Here is a 6,563-nt window from a genome sequence, read left to right as displayed (position 1 = left end):
TAAATCACTATACTATATCATTAAACTCACTCTTTATGTAGATATACTTTTCATCACAATACCTGCCTTGGACTGAATTAAATGTGGTTGATTTTTTGTTCGTTTTCATGTATAAATGTTTCTTTCACTTTAAGGAAATAACAATAAAAATGCCTAATGATTGAATTTGTATTCTTTCTACAGAAGTACCAAAGTGAACAAATGTACACAATGGCAGCCCATAAACACCTAAAGTAGATTAATGAAACTATAATATCTGCCATACTTAATTTGTTAATGTGCCCCAATAGGTTATATACCTCGCTTTCTGATGGGAGGAGTATATAGACATTCGGGTAACTTTTTTATAGTCAAATCACACATATTCAATATAATTTAAAATATGATGTAATTGATAGAAATGTAATAGTTACGTCTTAGTCTCGGATGGCTGGATACATATCTACACACGGGAGTTGTGTCTCGTTATTTTGACATACCGCCGGAATTTCTCCAAAATCGTCCTTTTTATATATAATTAAAAAAAAACAACCTTAAGGTGTTTTATATTTTGACGTGTCGAGTTTTAGTCCTGACCTGTCTGTAATGACGCTGTTGATATCTTTGTTCAGCTTTGTAATTCAAAAGAAAAATTCCATTTGGTAATTGAGCATTTAATTGTTACTTGGTTGGAGTGAAAGCGAGAGATATGCTTAAAAAATCATTAGAGGGTGATGTCATCAAATAAAAACGGTTTAAACGTTTTCCTAAGTTCAAAGAGTTCAAAAAATTGGTTTTTCATGCATTTGTTTTCTGTCTCTTATTTTTTTTAAAGTCAGAACATCAATATCGATTACTATAAAGAAAAATGTGATACAATAATTTTGATATATCATAATATGTTTAAGTGTGGTGACTATACTATCTCATCGACCGATCGATCAGCCTGACAATGGGTGTATGTTTTTCAACTATAGAGCCGAAATAGCTCAGTTGGGAGAGCGTTAGACTGAAGATCTAAAGGTCCCTGGTTCGATCCCGGGTTTCGGCAGTATGGCTTTTTTTGGTTTTGGGCGGTTGTCCTGGATTATAAATAACTAAACAAAAACACAGCTCTATGTAAGTTTGATGTCAACTTGGCGGGAGATGGTGACTACATGTCCCAGAAACGTGAAAACTAAGAGAAAACTGAGTCTACGCAAGTATTCTACGTACTACTATATATATATTATTGAAAGACGAATGATTGATGTTTCCAGCCGTACCGCACATATTATATACCACCATCAAAAATGTGATATTTCTAGAAAGAAAGTCAGCACACTGGTTACAACAGAATGACTATCAAACGACCACCATAATTTACTTCAAATGAATATCGGAAGCAACATCATCAAACCGTTAGTGAATCCTAATTACAAAGTGGCAAATGGTGGCAAAACGGATTCCACAGATTCGAATAATCCTGTGGAACAGACTCGGATATATTCATATTTAACTACACTATCAAATATATATCTCTGTGGCATACTAATTTGTCATTTATAAAGCCCATTTAGCATTTAAAGCAAAACAAATGATCAATTAATGATTGAAATAAAATATCACTGCCGAAACCCGGGATCGAACCAGGGACCTTTAGATCTTCAGTCTAACGCTCTCCCAACTGAGCTATTTCGGCCTTATAACAAAATTTTCCCTTCTGGGTTCTTTCCGAGTTCAGATATGATAAAATAGTCGGACCTCCAGGCTTACAATGAAGATTAGATAGTAAGGCCTCTTATGGTAGTATAACCACGAGTAAATGTAAAGTAAACATATGTTATATATACGTGTATATGTACACTCCTTAGTTTGTTAAATCTATTCCGAATAAAACGTACCTAAGTCAGTTTTATTTGTCTTGTTCTATGAAAACAATACGACTTATATATGGTTTACATGTGTTTGTAAAAATCGAAAGACGGCGGTACATATAGATCACTGACATTACATATATCCTTAAATTCGAAATCAAGACACAGGATTACTGGCTTTAGTAGTAAGCGAGTGCAGGTTTATTTCTATAATAAACGACAGGCTTATTTTCAGGATAGCTTTATTTTCGAGGCCGGCTGGTTTCCAAGTTTTTAGTGTATTCTACAAATACACGTTTATACCCAAATCAATACATCTGAGTACAATTGTGTGTAAGGAGTGTGAGTCTAGGTGAGGGGTGGGGTGAGGGGTGGGATGAGGGGGGCAACTAAACCGCTTCTGGTCGATCTCATTATTGTATTTGTTAAGTAGACTTACAATGATAAAAAAGCTACTACTCAAACAGTACAACATACCAGTGAAATCAATGCTGGACACAACATTAAATCTATATCTGCTAGCTTTCTCTTGTAGTAACATTTCAACCTGCCATGCAACCGATATAAGTCAGAAATAAAGATAATTCACCCTACATCAGTCAGAAATAAAGATAATTCACCCTAAATAAGTCAGAAATAAAGATAATTCACCCTACATCAGTCGGAAATAAAGATAATTCACCCTACATCAGTCAGAAATAAAGTTATTCACCCTACATCAGTCAGAAATAAAGATGATTACTCACCCTACATTAGTCAGAAATAAAGATAATTCACCCTACATCAGTCAGAAATAAAGATAATTCACCCTACATCAGTCAGAAATAAAGATAATTCACCCTACATCAGTCAGAAATAAAGTTATTCACCCTACATCAGTCAGAAATAAAGATAATTCACCCTACATCAGCCAGAAATAAAGATAATTCACCCTACATCAGTCAGAAATAAAGTTATTCACCCTACATCAGTCAGAAATAAAGATAATTCACCCTACATCAGTCAGAAATAAAGATAATTCACCCTACATCAGTCAGAAATAAAGATAATTCACCCTACATCAGCCAGAAATAAAGATAATTCACCCTCCATCGGTCAGAAATAAAGATAAGTCACCCTACATCAGCCAGAAATAAAGATATTTCACCCTACATCAGTCAGAAATAAAGTTATTCACCCTACATCAGTCAGAAATAAAGATAATTCACCCTACATCAGTCAGAAATAAAGTTATTCATCCTACATCAGTCAGAAATAAAGTTATTCACCCTACATCAGTCAGAAATAAAGATGATTACTCACCCTACATCAGTCAGAAATAAAGATAAGTCACCCTACATCAGTCAGAAATAAAGATAATTCACCCTACATCAGTCAGAAATAAAGATAATTCACCCTACATCAGTCAGAAATAAAGATAATTCACCCTACATCAGTCAGAAATAAAGATAATTCACCCTACATCAGTCAGAAATAAAGATAATTCACCCTACATCAGTCAGAAATAAAGATAATTCACCCTACATCAGTCAGAAATAAAGTTATTCACCCTACATCAGTCAGAAATAAAGATAATTCACCCTACATCAGTCAGAAATAAAGTTATTCACCCTACATCAGTCAGAAATAAAGATAATTCACACTACATCAGTCAGAAATAAAGATAATTCACCCTACATCAGTCAGAAATAAAGTTATTCACCCTACATCAGTCAGAAATAAAGATAATTCACACTACATCAGTCAGAAATAAAGATAATTCACCCTACATAGTCAGAAATAAAGATAATTCACCCTACATCAGTCAGAAATAGTTATTCACCCTACATCAGTCAGAAATAAAGATAATTCACCCAATTCACCCTACATCAGTCAGAAATAAAGATAATTCACCCTTCATCAGTCAGAAATAAAGATAATTCACCCTACATCAGTCAGAAATAAAGATAATTCACCCTACATCAGCCAGAAATAAAGATAATTCACCCTACATCAGTCAGAAATAAAGATAATTCACCCAATTCACCCTACATCAGTCAGAAATAAAGATAATTCACCCTATATAAGTCAGAAATAAAGATAATTCACCCTACATAAGTCAGAAATAAAGATAAGTCACCCTACATCAGTCAGAAATAAAGATAATTCACCTTACATCAGTCAGAAATAAAGATAATTCACCCTACATCAGTCGGAAATAAAGATAATTCCCCCTACATCAGTCAGAAATAAAGTTATTCACCCTACATCAGTCAGAAATAAAGATAATTCACCCTACATCAGTCAGAAATAAAGTTATTCACCCTACATCAGTCAGAAATAAAGATAATTCACCCTACATCAGTCAGAAATAAAGATAATTCACCCTACATAGTCAGAAATAAAGATAATTCACCCTACATCAGTCAGAAATAAAGTTATTCACCCTACATCAGTCAGAAATAAAGATAATTCACCCTACATCAGTCAGAAATAAAGATAATTCACCCTACATCAGTCAGAAATAAAGTTATTCATCCTACATCAGTCAGAAATAAAGTTATTCACCCTACATCAGTCAGAAATAAAGATAATTCACCCTACATCAGTCAGAAATAAAGTTATTCATCCTACATCAGTCAGAAATAAAGTTATTCACCCTACATCAGTCAGAAATAAAGATAATTACCCTACATCAGTCAGAAATAAAGATAATTCACCCTACATCAGTCAGAAATAAAGATAATTCACCCTACATCAGTCAGAAATAAAGATAATTCACCCTACATCAGTCAGAAATAAAGATAATTCACCCTACATCAGTCAGAAATAAAGATAATTCAACCTACATCAGTCAGAAATAAAGTTATTCACCCTACATCAGTCAGAAATAAAGATAATTCACCCTACATCAGTCAGAAATAAAGTTATTCACCCTACATCAGTCAGAAATAAAGATAATTCACCCTACATAAGTCAGAAATGAAGATATTTCACCCTACATAAGTCGGAAATAAAGATAATTCACCCTACATCAGTCAGAAATAAAGTTATTCACCCTACATCAGTCAGAAATAAAGATAATTCACACTACATCAGTCAGAAATAAAGATAATTCACCCTACATCAGTCAGAAATAAAGATAATTCACCCTACATCAGTCAGAAATAAAGATAATTCACCCTACATCAGTCAGAAATAAAGAATTCACCCTACATCAGTCAGAAATAAAGATAATTCACCCTTCATCAGTCAGAAATAAAGATAATTCACCCTACATCAGTCAGAAATAAAGATAATTCACCCTACATAGTCAGAAATAAAGATAATTCACCCTACATCAGTCAGAAATAAAGATAATTCACCCAATTCACCCTACATCAGTCAGAAATAAAGATAATTCACCCTACATCAGTCAGAAATAAAGATAAGTCACCCTACATCAGTCAGAAATAAAGATAATTCACCTTACATCAGTCAGAAATAAAGATAATTCACCCTACATCAGTCAGAAATAAAGATAATTCCCCCTACATCAGTCAGAAATAAAGTTATTCACCCTACATCAGTCAGAAATAAAGATAATTCACCCTACATCAGTCAGAAATAAAGTAATTCACCCTTCACCCTACATCAGTCAGAAATAAAGATGATTACTCACCCTACATTAGTCAGAAATAAAGATAATTCACCCTACATCAGTCAGAAATAAAGATAATTCACCCTACATCAGTCAGAAATAAAGTTATTCACCCTACATCAGTCAGAAATAAAGATAATTCACCCTACATAAGTAGGAAATAAAGATAATTCACCCTACATCAGTCAGAAATAAAGTTATTCATCCTACATCAGTCAGAAATAAAGTTATTCACCCTACATCAGTCAGAAATAAAGATAATTCACCCTACATCAGTCAGAAATAAAGTTATTCACCCTACATCAGTCAGAAATAAAGATAATTCACCCTACATCAGTCAGAAATAAAGATATTCACCCTACATCAGTCAGAAATAAAGATAATTCACACTACATCAGTCAGAAATAAAGATAAGTCACCCTACATCAGTCAGAAATAAAGATAATTCACCTTACATCAGTCAGAAATAAAGATAATTCACCCTACATCAGTCAGAAATAAAGATAACCCTACATCAGTTATTCACCCTACATCAGTCAGAAATAAAGATAATTCACCCTACATCAGTCAGAAATAAAGTTATTCACCCTACATCAGTCAGAAATAAAGATAATTCACCCTACATCAGTCAGAAATAAAGTTATTCACCCTACATCAGTCAGAAATAAAGATAATTCACCCAATTCACCCTACATCAGTCAGAAATAAAGATAATTCACCCTACATAAGTCAGAAATAAAGATAATTCACCCTAAATAGTCAGAAATAAAGATAATTCACCCTACATCAGTCAGAAATAAAGATAATTCACCCACCCTACATCAGTCAGAAATAAAGATAATTCACCCTTCACCCTACATCAGTCAGAAATAAAGATAATTCACCCTACATCAGTCAGAAATAAAGATAATTCACCCTACATCAGTCAGAAATAAAGATAATTCACCCTACATCAGTCAGAAATAAAGTTATTCACCCTACATCAGTCAGAAATAAAGATAATTCACCCTACATCAGTCAGAAATAAAGATAATTCACCCTACATCAGTCAGAAATAAAGATAATTCACCCAATTCACCCTACATCAGTCAGAAATAAAGATAATTCAC

General features: G+C 33.3%; 2 non-coding genes across 2 annotated transcripts; one reads left to right on the top strand and one right to left on the bottom strand.

The window, feature by feature from the left end:
• Window positions 1-957: 957 nt before the first annotated feature.
• Trnaf-gaa (transfer RNA phenylalanine (anticodon GAA)) lies at window positions 958-1,030 on the top strand. The gene has a single exon. It is a non-coding gene; the product is annotated as a tRNA-Phe (tRNA).
• A 557-nt stretch (window positions 1,031-1,587) lies between these two features.
• On the bottom strand, window positions 1,588-1,660 carry Trnaf-gaa (transfer RNA phenylalanine (anticodon GAA)). Its single transcript has one exon. It is a non-coding gene; the product is annotated as a tRNA-Phe (tRNA).
• Between the last annotated feature and the right edge of the window lie 4,903 nt (window positions 1,661-6,563).

The sequence above is a fragment of the Ylistrum balloti genome, unplaced genomic scaffold, assembly GCF_031769215.1.
Source record: "Ylistrum balloti isolate Yb309-2 unplaced genomic scaffold, AGI_CSIRO_Ybal_v1 Utg370554, whole genome shotgun sequence".
Classification (NCBI taxonomy): Eukaryota; Metazoa; Mollusca; class Bivalvia; order Pectinida; family Pectinidae; genus Ylistrum; species Ylistrum balloti.
Note: the sequence above shows the minus strand (reverse complement) of the source record. Positions and strands in the feature narration are given on the sequence as shown.